Consider the following 24521-nt stretch of genomic DNA (forward strand, 5'->3'; position numbering starts at 1 on the left):
TTCCTATCCGCTCGCAAATTGGGAGCTTGGTCCTGTTCATCTTGTCTATCTATTGTTGTGTGACGAAAGAAGAAAGCAAGGGTGAGCAACAAGCCCACCAAAATAGTATGTATAATGATTAACAATATATGAGCATTCTCATCATAATATTCATGAAAGTCTTGGTCAAGAAGAAACAAACCAAGTTTGATATCTTAACGCGACCAACTCGCAAAATATTCAGTATATATGTATATATACTTTTCAAAAATCTTGGAAGTCCTCTTCCATGCATAATATACACAGAGTTCCAGTTTATAATTGTATAGAAATATCGTTGAAAGGTGATCTCATATATCTAACCTTGTCTCAACGTTTTTCTAAAAACCTTTGTCATTCATAAGATAATCATTAACTAGATATAAGTTGAAACGATGAAGTTAAAACATACTCCAATATACTTATATCTTTTTCCGAATACTACTTGAACTACAACCGTTCAAGGTATAAATAGTTCATCCCATAGATGAAGCTACACGACAAAACTTGTATAGAATCAATCTTTGAAATATCATCAAAATGAAATGAAGTTACGAGATACTTCATTTGATAAAAACATCATTTTGAAAACTCGACCCTGCCAACACTCAACAATCGCCCAGCCGTAGCCTTTTTATCGAAGTGCTCTGGGTAGTGTTGCAGAAATATCCAATTGGATGATGAACTCATTACGGGAGTTTTCCGCTCCAGGAAGATCACTCACGATGATCAGTCGCAGTAGTGCAACCCTACCATTTTCTACATGTAGAGGAGAACAGTCGGATTTACTTGTCAACCGAACACTGGACTCCTAAGGAATGGACCGTCTTAGCGGAACTTCCTGGCCATTTGGGCCAATAAATAAGGCTGGGCCGGTGCCACTCGACCACTTACGCCACTCCTAGTTCAGATGAAATCCATGACTCTGAAACGTAAAGCTCGTTCCCCCTTTTCCCAAGTAGAAACTTTTTGATACGGCTCCACTAAGAAGTCGTATCTAGTTGGAAAGGAAAACTCACCGATATTTCTCAGGCGATGCCTGTTAATGGATTAACTTATTCCAAGAATTTTACTTCCCGAGTGTTGGGTAAGTAATCAAAAACTTCTTTTATCAAAACAACAACCTTGGTGCGAATATATAAAAATACCTCACAGAGCCGGATCCCTCAGGTTTTGAGCGAGTATTTAAATCCCCTTCGAAAGGAAGATCTTAAATCTAAAAAATGAGTTTTGGGATCCGCTCTAACTTTTAAAATCATTTTAAAGACTCGAAAACATTTTTAAGAATGTTTGGAGTAATGCTGATTTAATAAAATAAATCAGTCCCAAAATATTAGAAAATATCTGAATATTATTGTTTAGATAATATTCCCATAAAGGATAATCTTTATAAAAATAGTTGAAGTAGAAGTTTTTAAACTCATACTTGAAATGAATAATAATTATCCAAAGACGTACTTATATGAAAGTACGATCTTTATTTGGATAATCGAAAATAAGCTTGAAATATCGAAACATTATTCTTTAATAAAATAAAGAATATTATTTAATAAAATAAGCGGAGTCATACGTCCTCGAATGAATATTCAAAATAATATTCATTAAATAAACTAAGTGGAGTCATACGTCCTCGAATGAATATTCAAAATAATATTCATTAAATAAAATAAAGCGGAGTCATACGTCCTCGAATGAATATTCAAAATAATATTCATTAAATAAAATAAAGCGGAGTCATACATCCTCGAATGAATATTCAAAATAATATTCATTAAATAAAATTAAGCGGAATCATACGTCCTCGAAAGAATATTCAAAATAATATTCATTAAATAAAATAAAGTTATCGAATAAACCTTATTCGATTAATAGTTTGGAAAACTATATCCATATGTATATACATATACTATACTCGGGAACATCGACTCCCGGCTTAAAAAAATGTTCACCTTTGGGTCCCCTATACTAAGGGTATACGCAACTACTGCTTATCTATAGCATAGGTATTATGCAACTTATAAGCATTGAATTAACAAGGAGATATCAAGATTACGAAACAGGCATGCATATATATCATATCAACATGCTCCAATATATCGCAAGATTTGCTAATAACAATCATGCCCTTATCACAAGATAATGCATATACACATATACATCACAACAACAGTATAACGGGTAGAAAACTTGCCTGAATGTTCCCGGATAGACTTAAGCTTAGAGTGGGTCTGATAACCTATGAACAACAACATAAGTCAGAATTAAACCATGGTCGCTTAAGAAGCTAGACTTTAACCAATTGAACCCTAACGTTTGCTTATGGTCACTTCTACGCTTAACGATTCACATGAGTCGCTCGAGTACCCTCGGCTCCACCATTTTTAATAAATTAACCGTTACGAATTTTAAGGCGACGCTTTCGCGAATACCCTACCAAATGACTTATTAACCTTACACAATTGTTTCATACCTCAATTAGTCATTTAAGGACCTTAACCAAGTTACAAAGTAAGGCAAAATGAAATGGTACGTTCGCGAAATGCCGTTACTTAAAACGGTCGTTTCTCCTAAACCGTACATCGGAATCAAACGAACCACATATCAAAATGAAGCTCGTAACATGAACTATCTAAACATGGCAATGGTCAAAACCTAACAGTGAGTTCACGGGTCCTGATGTTAAGAAGAAAAGCAGTCTAAGGTAAATCGGACATTACGAGGGCTATGTTTACGCGATTACCAAATTTATACCACTCCAAACAATTCACAATTCAACCCACAATCACCAGTACAACCAAACTCCATCCATACTTTACTACAACAGCCCCAACATCTCAAGATTTCCAATTTATAATACTACCCTCAAATATGGACTAAAGCTATACTTAAGTTCATTAACCAATAATCAAGATTTACAACTCCAAACTCATTATAAATCCAACCAAACTATAAATATACATGGATCATACTTCCCAAGAAATAAACCAAGCATAAAAAGCTCTAAATAATCAAAAGTAGGGCTAGGGTATGAGATTATACCTTCCTTGGTGAGTAAAGTACCTAAGGAGCTTGGAATCACCCTTGAAAATCCTTACCAAAGCTATATCTAAACAAAAACACAAGATCAAAATTTTCAAGATCTTGAAAACACTATTCACCCTCTTCTTCCATGAATTATTGGAAGAGATTGTGAAGGAAATGGAAGCTTAGATTCATAGGATATCTATATCTATGCACAAGGAACCTTGGATAATTACCTCACTAATTAACAAAGCTTGGAACTTGAATTTGAACTTTTCTTTCTTTGAAAAAGAGATGAAGCCGAGAGCTTCTTGTTGGAAAGATGAAGTCAACTTTGTGTTTTGTGTTTTTGATTTGTTTTGCTTGGTTGTTTTGTTTTTGTTTTGATTAATTAACCTTTTAACCATGGTAAAATTTGTGTGGTTTATAATCAACCAACAATTCCTTCCCTTTTGGTCATGGTTATGTCATCCTCCTATGTCATCTTCCCACACTTGTCTTCTTCTTGTTGGTGTGATGACATCATCATCACTAACCTCTTTGATTAACTCCTAATTACTTGGCTAATGACCGCCGATCTGTTATACGGTTCGCTTAACTTTCGTTCTCGTTTATCGTTTGAGGGATCATACCCGGGATCTTATTATTTGGGTTCCCTTAACCTTTCTCAATACATTAAATTCCTTTTTATGATCCTCTCTTATAATCCTTGAATTTAAATCCTTTTTAATCATGTTACCTTATACTCAGTTCTTTCGGTATCTGGTGGATTTTCGGGAAAAATCAAAGTGTTCGAATTCGGATTCTGACGATCTTTACATACAGTTATTTACTTTATGGAATACGAATACGATCTTAGAATTTCCATAACAGTACTCCTATATAGCGTGGTCTGATAATTTTTCTTAATCAGCATCATCAGCAAAAGTTACTATTCATCAGGGTTTCAAAAATTTCCAAAAATTGGGGTTATTACAGTCTCCCCTCCTTAAAAGGATTCCATCCCGGAATCAGATAGAAAATAAATAGGGATACTTTCTTAGCATTGCACTTTCTAACTCTCAAGTCAATTTTCCCACATTGTGGTTCTACCACCAACTCTGACTAGTTTGATAACCCTTCTCCTAAGCTCTTGTCCCTTTTTCGATCTATAACCCTTCCTGGTTGCTCCATATAGGTTACGTCTGGTTGAATGTCTATGCACTCATATGCCCCTATTTGTCTGGCATCCGAATTACACTTCCTTAACATTGATACATGAAACATGTTATGAACTTGCTACAGGTTCGGGGGTAGGGCTAGCTCATATGCTAACTTCCCAACACGTTTTAATATATCCAAGGGTCCAACAATTCGTGGGCTTAGCTTTCCTTTCTTTCCGAACCTCATCCATCTTTTCCAAGGGAATACCTATAACAACACTAGGTCCCCTACTTCCTACTCTGTTTCTTTTCGTGTCAAATCAATATACTTCTTATGTCCATCTTGGGCTACTACCAGCCATCCTCCGATTAGATCTATTATATCCTTGGTCCTTTGGACCAGTGCTGGTCCGAGCATCTTGCGCTCTACAACTTCAACCTAACATAAGGGAGATCGACATTGCCTTTCCTCAAGGATCTCATAAGGTGACATCTCGATACTGACATACGATCTATTGTCGTAAGAAAACTCAATCCACGTTAAGTGATTATTCCAAATTCTTTCAAGTCTATTGCACAGACTCTCATTATAGCTTTTATTTCCCTATACTCCTTCTTTTCTTGTTCATAGTCATTACTATCTTCCGTACATAATACTATACACACTTTTACTCGTTAGTATTCTATAACCTTTTAATAACCGCGTCAACCTTAGTATCACGAACGCGTTAGATTCGGAATACCACCGCACTAATACCACTTCATCTCTAGCTGCTTCCATCTTCCAAAGTTTGATCAATCATATGGAAGTAAAGAATTTATTGAGAGATCACTATGATCATGAACACTTGTTACATCGCATAGTTAGTACAGAAGGTGGCCATCCTTTAGTACTTGACAAGCAATTAAAGAACATGTGGTATCCTACTAGGCTTCTATCACACAGATAGATAGCCATTCGGCAATACATCCCCTTCTGGAAGGGTTGTTCTTCTCAACTTATACAAAATGAAAAGGAGAGAAAAGAACGAATTGAAGAGAATTGTATATGAAAAAAAAAATATTGCCACAAATATCTGGCTTGGAATCTACCTCTGAACTATAGAGGTTTGTCATTGGAGAACAAAATATATGTATCTATATCAATATCCAGTATTATCGTATCGCATTTCACATGCTTAAATATTTACTATTCCGTCAATCGTCCTATGGACCCATGCTCTTGCTCGAGCTCATAAACACTCACTTTTGAAACTCCCTCGATATCGAAACTCGAATAAGGGATTTCATTCTAGACATCATTGTTACTAGAATTCTATGTTTGCACTGCAACCTTCCTCGTATAGTAACATGACTCTCTATTCATAAGAAGGAATAATATATATAATATGTAAATAATCCACTAGTTAGTCTATCAATGATAGCTTATACACCACCACGACCCGATTAGTGGTACTCAATCTCAATATCCAGTACAATACAACTCTCACGGTTGTAATCGAATCATTATTCAAATAATCGTTGATGCATTACCATAGTCCACCGCTGACCTACTGTACTCATTCATTTCCTCGAAATCTTAATAGCTAACCATACAGAGTCTATACCAGTCGTATCAAATTCTTCTAAGGAGGTAACATAATCACCATTCATGATTCCTGAAGAACACTCCTGATCCTGACGTACATACATGACATGAAGCAGATAAAATTGCAAAAGAGTTTCAATGAAAGCAACAATAGCAGGCTAATACCATTATTAACCATATGTCTTTATTAGGAGACATGAAGCTCAAAAGTTCATTTAGTCCTTTCGTAACATGGTCATGGCTAATCTCAAGATAGGACCTTCTAAGATAAATAGCCCGCTCACGGCGATTATATGAATTAAATCTTTATAAAAATACTATTACGGTTGAGTATCGCACAATCATCAGAAGGAATGTCAATATTCCACACCATAATATAACCTTCACGGATTTAACCATCATTACTGTAATCCTCTGGCACGAGCGCCTATAATTGTTCTCTTACACTTAGAGTGTCGGCCACCTCATTGGCCTCTCCTGATAGTAATAGTTCCTTATAGTTAATGTCTTTTGAACGATCTCCAACTAAATTTTCTACCTCATTTCAATCACTGCTTATGTGAAAATGCTTTTCTTAAGTCCTCGTGAGAAAGAAAAAAAAATCACCATTTTTCCATAAGTCATTGCCTTAGTCTTTAGATGTGAACATTGTCACGACTGAATCTCGATCATACTTAGGACGTCTCTTATCTTGGGTCCTTCTCGTTTTCACCAATCTCGACCTTCATTGGGTCGATCTATAGTTTCTTATGGTTTATCATGTGCCCACCTGGCATTATTATAATTATGCCATATTTCCTTTATCAACATTTGTATTCTTCAGAACTTTGAATATTACCTTTCTCCTTGTAAAACCTCTAAGGTTATCCAAGAGTTGTTCCTCCTGTATTCCCTAGATACAGGGCATATCAAAATACCATTTACTAATACTAGAACCATTGTCTATGTACTTCTGAAAAATTTCTCTACTGATCTTTAAAGGTTGTTGTTACCTTAGTCCTTCATTCCATACTACCCAAACTAATAATGTCCCTATTAAGGGTGAAATGCCATCCTTTATGCATCCCCCATGGTTCATATCAAGCTATTGAGGTTATGTCCTTAATTCCACCTTTAGAAGGGTACTTGCATCCTTACATGGATAAATTAAGTCATATATCCCTGATAAGGGTATCTTATTCAATCATTCCCACCTCGATAGTATATGTTTAATTTCACAATAACATCTGTATTCAAAATGAGGTCAATCAATATGGCCTCCAAAAGATAACAATGGTTACCCGCTTTTCTTTCCTAATTTGGTAATGATAACAGGGATGTTCTGGAAGATATTGGTCGTGTTCAGTGTGAACTTCTTCTTAATAAATCCTCATTTACTTTTGTTGTTTATCTCGACAGTCACCTCAATGTTGGAATATCTTTCATACCCGGCGTCTCCCTTTCCGGGTATCAAGCCACCGGTCTTACACTTCACATTCTTGAAGGTCACTCCCTTCATCCAATTTCTTAATTTTTTTTTCTTGTCTCCTCAGTCTATCCGCGTCTCATTATTTATCCTTCGAACTATCTCAAGGTTTCCTCGAATCCTCCCAACTTAAAGGGGATAAAATATATGTATCTCTTATGCCTACAACCATCAACTTTAACTCACGGTGAATCACCCTCACCCTGACGATTACATACTTTTCTATTTCTATAACTACGAGTCTTTAGGGTTTCCTCATACCCAACTCCCTTATCATTCCTCAAACTCTATTGCCTTTATATTCCTTTCCACTTCAGTTTCTTTTTATTTTCCTTTCTATTACAATCATTTCATGAACCCACTAATCATTAACTTCAAACATCACATCGTTCTGGGATTCGTGTCCTCCGAACGAATCTTGATAACTTTTACAACTTAGATTCATAATTCATTATACTCGTCCGCCTTTGTTTTGGCTCTAAAGCTTTTACACTATCTCCAAAACCTTGGGAAGTACTTTCCGGAAAACAATTGACTGAACTTTAATCAGTTTATTATAACCTCTGGTGCTGTGCCTTTCTTGGCCTTTCACCAGTGGGTTGCCTCTCTCTTAGGAAGGTAAGTGGAAAAACAGTCTCTTGCGCTTCGTCAATCATTTAGAATCTCAAATAATTCCTCTATTTCCTTTAGCCAGGCTCTTGCCTCGACTGGGTCAACTTGTTCCTTGGAACTCTAAGAGCTTAGCGACTTAAAGGTCCTGAAAGAATTTCCCACCGCATTGTTTCCTCAGGGTGGTATTTGGGAAAAAGTATAAGTTTTGGTTAGGCAGGACCATGAATTTCCCCATAGGAGTACCGTCCTGATTCTCCCTATCTTGCTTGACTTCTGTTTTCTCAGTATGAAATGTTTCATCCTTCTCCCATAATCGGGGTTATCTTATACGTTAAAATCCTCATTTTCCACTTCATTATATTCTGGGTCCCTTATATCTTAATTGCGACCTCCGTGATTATCACATTCAGGGTTTGCCCCAAATCTTATTCTTCGTGGGGGCATAATGCTTGGAAAATATTTGGGAATCTCTTTATATTTGTCTTACTTACTTTGCTTATTTCTTTCCCTCGTTCAGTCCTTACGTGATCGTAAATTATGAATTCTCAAGTTCTATAAACTTCATGACACTCTTAAGTGCTAATAGTGCAATTAACAATATGAACTTATCACAAACAAACTGATCTGAACTGAAAGGAACAAATATATACATAACGATTTGTTCGAGGGTACAAAAACTGAACACAAGAAAGAGAATTACATCATTTGGCATGATCGCTTCTATCCCAAAAGTACTACCACAGATAATCATCTAGTCATTAAAACTAATCATTCATAACTTAGGCTAATCCTCCAAAAGCGGTGCTGCATGAAATCCTTGTCTGATTGCTTAGACTTTGCATACTATTATGGATCAAGAAATGCGGGCACGCACAACATCCCTAACCTGCTCCATTAAGGCGGTAATGAGGTCTAAGATAGTCGCAAGTAGAGCTGGATCAATCTGACCCTCAAGATGGCCTCTAGCTATAATCCGGGTGGTAGCCTCAATCCTTTCCATGCTATTAGCTAATCCTGTTAGAAGTACCCCACCCTCAATTCTTGGTGCAGTAAGTCGGTCCAACAGATCGCTTCTAATATTACGGGCCTCAGACAGGCCACCCAAGGTCATATGATAATCAGCGATGAGAGAAGCCTGAGTGGTAGCATCTAGCAGTCCATGGGGTGCAGGTGGTGTAGACCCAGGAGATCCAAATAGATAACCAAGCACGGTATCGGGTGACAATGGTGCAGGAGACAAAGGTGGCATTTCCTCAGTAGGTGCTGGGCTCTGTACAGGGGAGGGAACAGGAATTGGTGGAACCTCATGGATGTCTGTAGGAACTTCTTGGAGAGGGTCTGATACTGGTATAATTGGTGCTGTGGAAGGCCCCACTCCTTCTGCCCTCATTATCCTCTGTGCCCTTGGTAACTCTTCATCCTCTAGTGCCACCCTCGCGGCCATTCTAGCTCTGGTAGCCGCCCTGACTACGGTCATCAATTCCTCAGCGGTCCTCTCTTTATTCTCGTCAGGATCCTCCACGAGATCCTCCTCAGCAACAATCCCTTCTGGGATAACATCCTCAACTGCAACATTCCCAATATAAATCTCATCCGATCCCTCGTTAGGGTACTCTATCGGATTCACAATTTGATCTCCAACATGTAATAAAACATCTTCATGCTGATGCTCCTGAACCTCAAGGTTCGGTGCCCCGCTGCCCTATACGATAACGAACTATGTTACTATCATAATATTTATAAGGGTTCCCGTAAGGGTTTTAACTGTCAGTACTACGTTAGGTAGTCCGACTATGAACTTGGAAAGAGTTCTTATTATCTTAGTGAACTTATTATTTTAACGTCACATCATCTCTGAGGTTTATAACGCTTGGCTCTGATACCATTTCTGTAACACCCCCAAATCCGGGGTCGGGGATCCGGGTTGTCACGAGTTCCATTTCCCTTAATAACACTTAATCTTAATAAATAACCAACTACTGCGTACTGTGACCCCATAATATACACACACACACACCACAAGTTATAGTCTCAGAGATGAATACCAAAAATAACACAAGTCATTTTATTCCACAATTATAAGCCATTCCACCTCAAAAGGGTTTCTGAATAAATTTACATTTCTTTGCCATTATTACAATTAATATAGATACATAAGTCTGGTACATCAGAAGTTGAAAGCCTAGCCTATTGGTAATTCCTACCTCAGCTACAACGGCATCAACGCCTACAGGAAACTACGGAACGTTTCCTATCCGCTCGCAAATTGGGAGATTGGTCCTGTTCATCTTGTCTATCTGTTGTTGTGTGAAAAGAAGAAAGCAAGGGTGAGCAACAAGCCCACCAAAATAATATTTATAATGATTAACAATATATGAGAATTCTCATCATAATACTCATGAAAGTCTTGGTCAAGAAGAAATGAACCAGGTTTGATATCTTAACGCGACCAAGTCGCAAAATATTCAGTATATATGTATATATACTTTTCAAAAATCTTAGAAGTCCTCTTCCATGCATAATATACACAGAGTTCCAGTTTATAACTGTATAGAAATATCGTTGAAAGGTGATCTCATATATCTAACCTTGTCTCAACGTTTTTCTGAAAACCTTTGTCATTCATAAGATAATCATTAACTAGATATAAGTTGAAAAGATGAAGTTAAAAGATACTCCAATATACTTATATCTTTTTCCGAATACTACTTGAACTACCACCGTTCAAGATATAAATAGTTCATCCCATAGATGAAGCTACACGACAAAACTTGTATAGAATCAATCTTTGAAATATCATCAAAATGAAATGAAGTTACGAGATACTTCATTTGATGAAAACATCATTTTGAAAACTCGACCCTGCCAACACTCAACAATCGCCCAGCCGTAGCCTTTCTATCGAAGTGCTCTTGGTAGTGTTGCAGAAATATCCAATTGGATGATGAACTCATTACGGGAGTTTCCCGCGCCAGGAAGACCACTCACGATGATCAGTCGCAGTAGTGCAACCCCACCATTTTCTACATGTCGAGGAGAACAGTCGGATTTACTTGTCAACCGAACAATGGACTCCTAAGGAATGGACCGTCTTAGCGGAACTTCCGGGCCATTTGGGCCAATAAATAAGGCTGGGCCGGCGCCACTCGACCACTTACGCCACTCCTAGTTCAGATGAAATCCATGACTCTGAAACGTAAATCTCGTTCCCCCTTTCCCCAAGTAGAAACTTGTTGATACGGCTCCACCAAGAAGTCGTATCTAGTTGGAAAGGAAAACTCACCGATATTTCCCAGGCGATGCCTGTTAATGGATTAACTTATGCCAAGAATTTTACTTCCCGAGTGTTGGGTAAGTAATCAAAAACTTCTTTTATCAAAACAGCAACCTTGTTGCGAATATATAAAAATACCTCACAGAGCCGGATCCCTCAGGTTTTGAGCGAGTATTTAAATCCCCTTCGAAAGGAAGATCTTAAATCTAAAAAATGAGTTTTGGGATCCGCTCTAACTTTTAAAATCATTTTGAAGACTAGAAAACATTTTTAAGAATGTTTGGAGTAATACTTATTTAACAAAATAAATCAGTCCCAATATATTAGAAAATATCTGAATATTATTGTTTAGATAATATTCCCATAAAGGGTAATCTTTATAAAAATAGTTGAAGTAGAAGTTTTAAAACTCATACTTGAAATGAATAATAATTATCCAAAGATGTACTTAAATGAAAGTACGATCTTTATTTGGATAATCGAAAACAAGCTTGAAATATCGAAACATTATTCTTTAATAAAATAAAGAATATTATTTAATAAAATAAGCGGAGTCATACGTCCTCGAATGAATATTCAAAATAATATTCATTAAATAAACTAAGCGGAGTCATACGTCCTCGAATGAATATTCCAAATAATATTTATTAAATAAAATAAAGCGGAGTCATACGTCCTCGAATGAATATTCAAAATAATATTCATTAAATAAAATAAAGCGGAGTCATATGTCCTCGAATGAATATTCAAAATAATATTCATTAAATAAAATAAAGCGGAGTCATACGTCCTCGAATGAATATTCAAAATAATATTCATTAAATAAAATAAAGTTATCGAATAAACCTTATTCGATTAATAGTTTTGAAAACTATATCCATATGTATATACATATACTATACTCGGGAACATCGACTCCCGGATTAGAAAAATGTTCACCTTTGGGTCCCCTATACTAAGGGTATACGCAACTACTGCTTATCTCTAGCATATGTATTATGCAACTTATAAGCATTGAATTAACAAGGAGATATCAAGATTACGAAACAGGCATGCATATATATCATATCAACATGCTCCAATATATCGCAAGATTTGCTAATAACAATCATGCTCTTATCACAAGATAATGCATATACACATATACATCACAACAACAGTATAACGGGTAGAAAACTTGCCTGAGTGTTCCCGGATAGACTTAAGCTTAGAGTGGGTCTGATAACCTATGAACAACAACATAAGTCGGAATTAAACCACGGTCGCTTAAGAAGCTAGAGTTTAACCAATTGAACCCTAACGTTTGCTTATGGTCACTTCTACGCTTGACGATTCACATGAGTCGCTCGAGTACCCTCGGCTCCACCATTTTTAATAAATTAACCGTTACGAATTTTAAGACGACGCTTTCGCGAATACCCTACCAACTGACTTATTAACCTTACACAATTGTTTCATACCTCAATTAGTCATTTAAGGACCTTAACCAAGGTTTCAAATTAAGGCGAGGGGAAATGGTAGGTTGGCGAAATGCCGTTACTTAAAACGGTCGTTTCTCCTAAACCGTACATTGGAATCAAACGAACCACATATCAAAATGAAGCTCGTAACATGAACTATCTAAACATGGCAATGGTCAAAACCTAACAGTGAGTTCACGGGTCCTGATGTTAAGAAGAAAAGCAGTCTAAGGTAAATCGAACATTACGACGGCTATGTTTACGCGATTACCAAATTTATACCACTCCAAACAATTCACAATTCAACCCACAATCACCAGTACAACCAAACTCCATCCATACTTTACTAAAACAGCCCCAACATCTCAAGATTTCCAATTTATACTACCCTCAAATATGGACTAAAGCTATACTTAAGTTCATTAACCAATAATCAAGATTTACAACTCCAAACTTATTATAAATCCAACCCAACTCTAAATATACATGGATCATACTTCCCAAGAACTAAACCAAGCATAAAAAGCTCTAAATAATCAAAAGTAGGGCTAGGGTATGAGATTATACCTTCCTTGGTGAGTAAAGTAACTAAGGAGCTTGGAATCACCCTTGAAAATCCTTACCAAAGCTATATCTAAACAAAAACACAAGATCAAAATTTTCAAGATCTTGAAAACACTATTCACCCTCTTCTTCCATGAATTATTGGAAGAGATTGTGAAGGAAATGGAAGCTTAGATTCATAGGATATCTATATCTATGCACAAGGAACCTTGGATAATTACCTCACTAATTAACAAAGCTTGGAACTTGAATTTGAACTTTTCTTTCTTTGAAAAAGAGATGAAGCCGAGAGCTTCTTGTTGGAAAGATGAAGTCAACTTTGTGTTTTGTGTTTTTGATTTGTTTTGCTTGGTTGTTTTGTTTTTGTTTTGATTAATTAACCTTTTAACCATGGTAAAATTTGTGTGGTTTATAATCAACCAACAATTCCTTCCCTTTTGGTCATGCTTATGTCATCCTCCTATGTCATCTTCCCACACTTGTCTTCTTCTTGTTGGTGTGATGACATCATCATCACTAACCTCTTTGATTAACTCCTAATTACTTGGCTAATGACCGCCGATCTGTTATACGGTTCACTTAACTTTTGTTCTCGTTTATCATTTGAGGGATCATACCCGGGATCTTATTACTTGGGTTCCCTTAACCTTTTTAAATACATTAAATTCCTTTTTATGATCCTCTCTTATAATCCTTGAATTTAAATCCTTTTTAATCATGTTACCTTATACTCAGTTCTTTCGGTATCTGGTGGATTTTCGGGAAAAATCAAAGTGTTCGAATTCGGATTCTGACGATCTTTACATACACTTATTTACTTTATGGAATACTAATACGATCTTAGAATTTCCATAACAGTACTCCTATATAGCGTGGTCTGATAATTTTTCTTAATCAGCATCATCAGCAAAAGTTACTATTCATCAGGGTTTCAAAAATTTCCAAAAATTGGGGTTATTACATTGCGAGTGGACCACTGTGAATCGAGACCCGGCCCGGCTACCCCTCGTTAACTTATTATTTTAACGTCACATCATCTCTGAGGTTTATAACGCTTGGCTCTGATACCATTTCTGAACACCCCAAAATCCGGGGTCGGGGATTCGGGTTGTCACGAGTTCCATTTCCCTTAATAACACTTAATCTTAATAAACAACCAACTACTGCGTACTGTGACCCCACAATATACACACACACATACCACAAGTTATAGTCTCAGAGATGAATACCAAAAATAACACAAGTCATTTTATTCCACTATTATAAGCCATTCCACCTCAAAAGGGTTTCTGAATAAATTTACATTTCTTTGCCATTATTACAATTCATATAGATACATAAGTCTGGTACATCAGAAGTTGAAAGCCTAGCCTATTGGTAATTCCTACCTCAGCTACAGCGGCATCAACGCCTACAGGAAACTACAGAACGTTTCCTATCCGCTCGCAAATTGGGAGATTGGTCCTGTTCATCTTGTCTATCTGTTGTTGTGTGAAAAGAAGAAAGCAAGGGTGAGCAACAAGCCCACCAAAATAATATTTATAATGATTAACAATATATGAGAATTCTCATCATAATACTCATGAAAGTCTTGGTCAAGAAGAAATGAACCAAGTTTGATATCTTAACGCGACCAAGTCGCAAAATATTCAGTATATATGTATATATACTTTTCAAAAATCTTGGAAGTCCTCTTCCATGCATAATATACACAGAGTTCCGGTTTATAACTGTATAGAAATATCGCTGCAAGGTGATCTCATATATCTAACCTTGTCTCAACGTTTTTCTGAAAACCTTTGTCATTCATAAGATAATCATTAACTAGATATAAGTTGAAAAGATGAAGTTAAAAGATACTCCAATATACTTATATCATTTTCCGAATACTACTTGAACTACCACCGTTCAAGGTATAAATATTTCATCCCATAGATGAAGCTACACGACAAAACTTGTATAGAATCAATCTTTGAAATATCATCAAAATGAAATGAAGTTACGAGATACTTCATTTAATGAAAACATTATTTTGAAAACTCGACCCTGCCAACACTCAACAATCGCCCAGCCGTAGCCTTTCTATCGAAGTGCTCTGGGTAGTATTGCAGAAATATCCAATTGGATGATGAACTCATTACGGGAGTTTGCCACACCAGGAAGACCACTCACGATGATCAGTCGCAGTAGTGCAACCCCACCATTTTCTACATGTAGAGGAGAACAGTCGGATTTACTTGTCAACCGAACACTGGACTCCTAAGGAATGGACCGTCTTAGCGGAACTTCCGGGCCATTTGGGCCAATAAATAAGGTTGGGCCGGCGCCACTCGACCACTTACGCCACTCCTAGTTCAGATGAAATCCATGACTTTGAAACGTAAAGCTCGGTCCCCCTTTCCCAAGTAGAAACTTGTTGATACGGCTCCACCAAGAAGTCGTATCTAGTTGGAAAGGAAAACTCACCGATATTTCCCAGGCGATGCCTGTTAATGGATTAACTTATTCCAAGAATTTTACTTCCCGAGTGTTGGGTAAGTAGTCAAAAACTTCTTTTATCAAAACAGCAACCTTGTTGCGAATATATAAAAATACCTCACAGAGCCGGATCCCTCAGGTTTTGAGCGAGTATTTAAATCCCCTTCGAAAGGAAGATCTTAAATCTAAAAAATGAGTTTTGTGATCCGCTTGAACTTTTAAAATCATTTTGAAGACTCGAAAACATTTTTTAGAATGTTTGGAGTAATGCTTATTTAATAAAATAAATCAGTCCCAATATATTAGAAAATATCTGAATATTATTGTTTAGATAATATTCCCATAAAGGATAATCTTTATAAAAATAGTTGAAGTAGAAGTTTTAAAACTCATACTTGAAATGAATAATAATTATCCAAAGATGTACTTATATGAAAGTACGATCTTTATTTGGATAATCGAAAACAAGCTTGAAATATCAAAACATTATTCTTTAATAAAATAAAGAATATTATTTAATAAAATAAGCGGAGTCATACGTCCTCGAATGAATATTCAAAATAATATTCATTAAATAAACTAAGCGGAGTCATACGTCCTCGAATGAATATTCCAAATAATATTCATTAAATAATATAAAGCGGAGTCATACGTCCTCGAATGAATATTCAAAATAATATTCATTAAATAAAATAAAGCGGAGTCATACGTCCTCGAATGAATATTCAAAATAATATTCATTAAATAAAATAAGCAGAGTCATACGTCCTCGAATGAATATTCAAAATAATATTCATTAAATAAACTAAGCGGAGTTATACGTCCTCGAATGAATATTCCAAATAATATTCATTAAATAAAATAAAGCGGAGTCATACGTCCTCGAATGAATATTCAAAATAATATTCATTAAATAAAATAAAGCGGAGTCATACATCCTCGAATGAATATTCAAAATAATATTCATTAAATAAAATAAAGCGGAGTCATACGTCCTCGAATGAATATTCAAAATAATATTCATTAAATAAAATAAAGTTATCGAATAAACCTTATTCGATTAATAGTTTTGAAAACTATATCCATATGTATATACATATACTATACTCGGGAACATCGACTCCCGGTTTAGAAAAATTTTCACCATTGGGTCCCCTATACTAAGGGTATACGCAACTACTTCTTATCTCTAGCATAGGTATTATGCAACTTATAAGCATTGAATTAACAAGGAGATATCAAGATTACGAAACAGGCATGCATATATATCATATCAACATGCTCCAATATATCGCAAGATTTGCTAATAACAATCATGCCTTTATCACAAGATAATGCATATACACATATACATCACAACAACAATATAACGGGTAGAAAACTTGTCTGAGTGTTCCCGGATAGACTTAAGGTTAGAGTGGGTCTGATAACCTATGAACAATAACATAAGTCGGAATTAAACCACGGTCGCTTAAGAAGCTAGACTTTAACCAATTGAACCCTAACGTTTGCTTATGGTCACTTCTACGCTTAACGATTCACATGAGTCGCTCAAGTACCCTCGGCTCCACCATTTTTAATAAATTAAACGTTACGAATTTTAAGGCGACGCTTTCACGAATACCCTACCAACTGACTTATTAACCTTACACAATTGTTTCATACCTCAATTAGTCATTTAAGGACCTTAACCAAGGTTTCAAAGTAAGGCGAGGGGAAATGGTACGTTCGCGAAACGCCGTTACTTTAAACGGTCTTTTCTCCTAAACCGTACATCGGAATCAAACGAACCACATATCAAAACGAAGCTCGTAACATGAACTATCTAAACATGGCAATGGTCAAAACCTAACAGGGAGGTCACGGGTCCTAATGTTAAGAACAAAAGAAGTATAAGGTAAATCGGACATTACGACGGCTATGTTTACGCGATTACCAAATTTATACCACTCCAAACAATTCACAATTCAACCCACAATCACCACTACAATCAAACTCCATCCACAATTTACTACAACATCCCCAACATCTCAAGATTTCCAATTTATACTACCCTCAAACATGGACTAAAGCTATACTTAAGTTCATTAACCAATAATCAAGATTTACAACTCCAAACTCATTATAAATCCAACCCAACTCTAAATATACATGGATCATACTTCCCAAGAACTAAACCAAGCATAAAAAGCTCTAAATAATCAAAAGTAGGGCTAGGGTATGAGATTATACCTTCCTTGGTGAGTAAAGTAACTAAGGAGCTTGGAATCACCCTTGAAAATCCTTACCAAAGCTTTATCTAAACAAAAACACAAGATCAAAATTTTCAAGATCTTGAAAACACTATTCACCCTCTTCTTCCATGAATTATTGGAAGAGATTGTGAAGGAAATGGAAGCTTAGATTCATAGGATATCTATATCTATGCACAAGGAACCTTGGATAATTACCTCAATAATTAACAAAGCTTGGAACTTGAATTTGAACTTTTCTTTCTTTGAAAAAGAGATGAAGCCGAGAGCTTCTTGTTGGAAAGATGAAGTCAACTTTGTGTTTTGTGTTTTTGATTTGTTTTGCTTGGTTGTTTTGTTTAATTAACCTTTTAACCATGGTAAAATTTGTGTGGTTTATAATCAACCAACAATTCCTTCCCTTTTGGTCATGTTTATGTCATCCTCCTATGTCATCTTCCCACACTTGTCTTCTTCTTGTTGGTGTGATGACATCATCATCACTAACCTCTTTAATTAACTCCTAATTACTTGGCTAATGACCGCTGATCTGTTATACGGTTCGCTTAACTTTCGTTCTCGTTTATCGTTTGAGGGATCATACCCGGGATCTTATTACTTGGGTTCCCTTAACCTTTCTCAATAAATTAAATTCCTTTTTATGATCCTCTCTTATAATCCTTGAATTTAAATCCTTTTTAATCATGTTACCTTATACTCAGTTCTTTCGGTATCTGGTGGATTTTCGGGAAAAATCAAAGTGTTCGAATTCGGATTCTGACGATCTTTACATACACTTATTTACTTTATGGAATACTAATACGATCTTAGAATTTCCATAACAGTACTCCTATATAGCGTGGTCTGATAATTTTTCTTAATCAGCATCATCAGCAAAAGTTACTATTCATCAGGGTTTCAAAAATTTCCAAAAATTGGGGTTATTACAGTCTCCCCTCCTTAAAAGGATTCCATCCCGGAATCAGATAGAAAATAAATAGGGATACTTTCTTAGCATTGCACTTTCTAACTCTCAAGTGCAATGCTACCCCTGACGAGCTCAGCTGACCCCTTTCGAGCTCAGCTGACCTCTTCTTGATTCAGTTTTTCCCTATTTGAGATAGATGAATCAACGGAACTTTGATCCCCGGTTCCCGCTTGGTCAATTCCTGGAAGGCCCCTATTAATGTAATGATTGAACAATAAAAGTGCATTTGCCGCGGCTACGAGCTGCCAGCGCGCCTTTCTTTGAGTCACCTAAGCTCGGGGTCGAGAACTGGTTCAAAAGTAGAAGGTGGTCCAAAAAACGAGCTAACGCGAGTTTTTGAACGACGCTTTTCCCGTTTTTAAACATCACTGAGGATGAAGGGGAGCGGACAACGAGTTGGAAGACGCTACAGAACCGCGTGATTGATCCATCTGCGCTATTCCCTAATTGAAGAAAGTTAGAAAGCCTTCAGAGCCTCAGCCCATACCATTCTATTTCAAAAAATGAAAGTTGACTAGCAATCGCGCATTTTTCTTATTAGCGGATGTTAATAATGAAAGACATAATATATATTAGAAGGCAATCCCCGAGGAATTCCTATCGATTTATGATGGATAACAATCCATCTTTCCCGCTTTCGCTCTTTCTCCCAATCAGTCGCGGGGGTTCCGGGCATGAGAACACAAGTGCCGGAATCAAACAAAAGGTCCGAACGTCCGAGGATGAAAGAAAAAATGCTCCGCGGGGAACTTATTTCATGTCGGCTTATTCGTGCCGGTTAGATGTCGGCCATGAAATCCATCCCTATACCGATCATATCACGGGCATTCACATCTTGGTCAAAGGGAACTGTGCGCGATTCTCTCGTGAATCGCCTTCAGCATGGTATGGCACTCAGGGTCTGAACCCGGGGATAAATCTTTCTTCATAGATACAAGACATTCGTTGCTGCTCTAAAAAAGATCTTCTTCCGTGGGCGTTAGCGGACATTTTTCATTCTTCACCCGGTCCTTAGTAGCGTTGACAAAGGTAACCGGAGGTTTACTTTAGAAACGCGCTAAACAGGCCTGTAGGTTCGCCTTTCTAATAGAAGAAGTATATATAATAAGTCGGATCGTCTGAAGCATGAACATAATAGCCTTTGTTCCGAAGGCCTAGCGAGTTAAGCGATCTTTTTTTTAAAGGCGACCCTTTTCTTTCCCCGGACCGATGACTCGCTTGTTCAGTACTGCTAACTATTATAGTGGGATGTCGTCCCCTCGGGACTACCAGTCAGTAGCTTCGGTTGTTGAATCTCGTGCAAGTTAGGTTGTGGTTGTATTGGCTGCAAGCGGAACGTAGGCGCTTTAGGAGTGTATTGACCATGCACTCTCGCGTCGTGTAATGTCGTATGTATTGTATGATAGAGGTGGTGCGGTGATTGACCTCAATACTAATGGTTATCCCCAAGGTTCAACGAATGGAGCTATGATCGTACCCAGATAGAGATGATGGTCTTCTTCTGATATCTCCAAGTCGGCCATAATAGAATAGATAGGCGAAGCGGCCAATAGCAGTCTGTTCTCGTCTATCGATAGATAGTAGGTTGCTTCCAAGCTCAAACCATTTGAAACGGAATTGCTACTTTTTTATTGTTATTGATAGAGTGGTATTCTCCGCCCCTATAAAATAAAAGAAAGTAGAGGGGGAGAACTGGAAGAGAGAAGGAAAAAGAGCAAAGGATTTACAAGTATAATGTGAGAAGAATGGCTGACATGTTGACTGCCTTCGAGACTCTAAAATAGAAGCCAAGCAGTCTAACGCCCGGGGCGGGCCCCAACCGAAAGGCGCTAGACGGACTAACGGCAAGCGAGATAAATAAAGTAGCTGACCCTATATGTAAAACCTTTCCGCGGGAGAGTCTTTCTCCAATGAGAATAAAGAAAGTTTTTGGGCAAGACAAGAAAGGAACTCACCCTTATCCACCAAGGGAGAAGAGCTGATTGCTGGCGATGACTTGGTGAAGGGAATCTATGAGAGAAGGTTCTCGAACCGGGTTCCGGCGGAATAGAGCACGGAGCTGACGAGTTCAGTCGAACAACGTAACGAGTCTAAGGGCGGGATCGAGCAAAAAAAAAAAGAAAAGGGTGTAGGCTTAATAGTTAAGGCAGACCCCCCTGTTGATAGAAATGAGATCAATGACTTAAAAGAAAAGACAGATGTCGAGAGAAACTGTTAGACTTCTTTATTGTGTTGCTAAGAGAGATCGAATACAAAGATTTTCTGACGCAGTGCGGGCACTGGATGGAAAAGAAAGAGAAGGGAACAACCTACCGGAAGGGCATACCTCAAGGAGCACCAATCTCCCCCGGCAAACATCTATCTGCACGAAGCCGACCTATGGATAGAAATAAAGATGCAGGAAAGGAAAATGAAATCTAAAAGAGAAATATACTTTGGAAGTGTGAGATAGGCGGACGGGGAGTACGCAGCTGAACAACCGCAGGGGCTTCCAGCAGTGATAGCTGAACTAACCAGATGGGCCGCCTTGGAACTTACATTGAAATCGGAAATCAACGTCGGATCCCAGCTATCCGAAAAAGGCAGACTGAGGCGGAGGATCACAAAATGCAATACAACAAGGGCGAATCAAATGCTTGCATGAAGGAAGAAGCTAATCAATCAGAATGGAGACAGGGAGGAGAGGCGAAAGATCTATTTTCGAGCTTGCAAGCAGCAAGCAACAACGGATAAAAAGTCGTTGCGCGCTAGCTTGTAGTTTAGGGGTATAGTAGGGGTGCCCCTTTCTAAGACTCTTCTCTAATATAAGTATAAGGAAGGGAAGCTTTTTGGAACCCTAGTTTCCCCAGCCTATACCTTACTAATCAAAAGGGGCTTCCGTTTTTCAGCTGCATTGCACTGCCGCATAAACAACGGATCCGGCGGGCTGGATGTGCAACCTTCTCTGGAAAGGACTAGTGAAAAGCCATATCACTTGGAACTGGTTGCTTACTTTTAGTAAGACCCCCTTTTTGGTAAGAAAAATTTGATTATTATTAGATAGGCATGGTTGTTTACAAGAGCTAGCTTCTAGATGTTCTTCGCCTGAACATACATATAGAAGAAGCAACCTTCTATCTGGCCTCTGTACCAGTACAGTAGTGGAGTGGCTTGCTACTTTCAATTAGAAAAGAAAGATTGAGCAAGGCAAAGGAGAAAGAAGTTGTCCTCTCTTCTCTGGTAACCCGCCGTCGCATATGTAGAAAAAGAGGGAGCGGGGAAGGAAGAACAACCGTTTTACTTTGGCACATGAGATGGCGGGTTTGGCTGGGTAACATAATGGAAATGTATCGGACTGCAAATCCTGGAATGACGGTTCGACCCCGTCCTTGGCCTCGAGGAGCGGTGAGCAGCACGGAACTTGAATAAATCAAATGGTAGGGATTTCCTTTATTATAAATCCACAGAATACATTCTGGAACTTCCAAACCAAAGAAATGCAACATCAACACGAGAAGTCACTTTTTACGTTACGCTTTCATTTTAATAATATAATGAAATGAATTCGGTAAGGGTAAAATACGCACTATGGTCGATCGAAAGTCCTGTGCCATTTGAACTCAAATATATCTGACCTTAAATCCACCTTTTTCTAGCCAGGTTGTCGAGGACACGTCTGAAGAGGAGGCAGGCGCCCTCTATATTTACCGCCCTACCCACTAATGGACTATGTATGAGGGGGGCAGGCGAACGGGAACCGACAAAAAACCCGAACCGCTTGACTGCCCCCTTCATACTCGATTCGTTAGGGTTGGGGATGGATATGGAACCAATCAGAAGTGCAAATCGCACAAGCGAAGCCGGGAAACGGACCGCAGCGCAACGACTAGGACTCGTGTCGGAGGAGTTTTGAGCGGGAGCTACCACTCATGCAGCGGGGCAAGGACCCGCAACTCTCGAAGGGGCCACCAACCGCCTGAATCATTGTAGCAACCCCCCCCTTTACTCAACGGATAGCGCTTATTCTCTTTCAATCAACAAAAAGAGAAATGGGGGAGAAAGAAAAGAAAGAGAGAAAGAGGTCTTTATTGAAGAGGCTTTGCACCTGAAATAGGACTAATGCAGACCCAGAAGGCTGGGTCTCAACTTTCGAAAAGATGAAGATGCAAGGGGTAAAGATATAGTCTTTTGAAAAACCAACCTGGAATAAGGATTCTAGCTCACCCACTTAAAGCAGATGGAGATTCCCGGATGGGGAAAAGCGGAACTCGGCATCTATCTATTAAACAACACCAAGAACAAAGCCATACCATGCCCTCGGGAGAAACTAGTGATGATTGCCATGAATGCTGCCCTCGAGGACGTGTACAAGAAGGTCTTTGTCGATTCCTATTAACATGGTGCACCTCTTAGTAGAGGGGTGTGAAAAGGCCGTGGAGACTTTGACCGAATGAATAGGGACCAATTGATATGAATTTTGATTGAGGAAGATAATCCAGGATGAACGCTTTTTTCAGTCGCTATGCGCTCACTGGATGCGTACTCGCGCGATCAATCGATGGACGGGGGAATTATGTGAATGACGAGACCGACCTAACCTAAAGTCCTAAAGTAAAGGCTCTTCCCTCTCTTGATGGCGAATCTTGATTGACTGACACTAAAAACCGATTCGGAGAAAAAAGAAGCATGGCATAAGATAGGCGGCGGAAAAATTTCCAATAGCAAATTACTTGACTCGATGGATGGAGGGAGAGCCCTCCAACTCAAGCACGAAATAAATGTTGAGTCAACAATCAATCATCGAGAGGGGAACCAACCATCAAGCGAGATCGAGACCAGCCTATAGGGTTCCAAACCCGCGCTTCTTCAAATATCCCATATAACATAAAAGTAGGGGCTTCAAAGCTTTACTAACAAGCGAGAAACTTAACTTTGAGAAAGAAAAGGGGCGCACTAACGAGGCCCCTTACTATAGACTCTAGATAGGGCGTTAGTGATTGACTAATAACATATATAATTTCCGCTTGATCAGAATTGATTCTATGATTGAATAGCATAAGTGCTACTTAGTAGTATAAACTAGGAGAGACGACAGAGAGGGACTCTTTCATACCTGCTAACTCCTAGGATGAGAAGTAGGTCCCTTGTTTTTGGCAAGAAGAGTTCCAGCCTTTGTTGCCCCTCGGTAGAGTGAGTCTACTTGGCAAACTGGCAGGACGCGGAGATCGATTGATCAATATAAATCTCGATAGCGGATGGTTGATCGCCGCCTCCTTGTTCTGGAGGCTCTCCGGCCGGGGAAGGGCTTGCTATCGTAACCCTTTCTCCTGGTGTATGTGAAAAAGAGCGACGAACTCCTTTTTCTTTGGTCATAGGTTGGTCCAATGAACGAGAGCCGGCTTCCTAAAGTCCGTTGTTCCTCAGTAGCTCAGTGGTAGAGCGGTCGGCTGTTAACTGACTGGTCGTAGGTTCAAATGCTACTTGGGGAGATTTTAGAGTTCTTGCTTTTCTGACCTAGCGACCCCTGTCCTTCTCCTTAGTTTCTAAACTAGTAGAATCGTGGAACATCAAAAGTGGGAAGTTTCTTGTTGGTTTTTTTCCTCACTCTCGAATAAGTGAATTTGGTTTGTTCCATTCTAAGGGAGAAGAAGGATCCACTGGGAATGAATGGGAAGACTGGAGTAGTATCTTCATTGCCAGA

General features: G+C 38.2%; 1 non-coding gene across 1 annotated transcript; it reads left to right on the top strand.

Moving 5' to 3' along the window:
* Positions 1-24237: 24237 nt before the first annotated feature.
* Positions 24238-24309, top strand: TRNAN-GUU (transfer RNA asparagine (anticodon GUU)). Its single transcript has one exon. It is a non-coding gene; the product is annotated as a tRNA-Asn (tRNA).
* The last annotated feature ends 212 nt before the right edge of the window (positions 24310-24521 follow it).

This window comes from Apium graveolens, chromosome 8 (genome assembly GCF_009905375.1).
Source record: "Apium graveolens cultivar Ventura chromosome 8, ASM990537v1, whole genome shotgun sequence".
NCBI lineage: Eukaryota > Viridiplantae > Streptophyta > Magnoliopsida > Apiales > Apiaceae > Apium > Apium graveolens.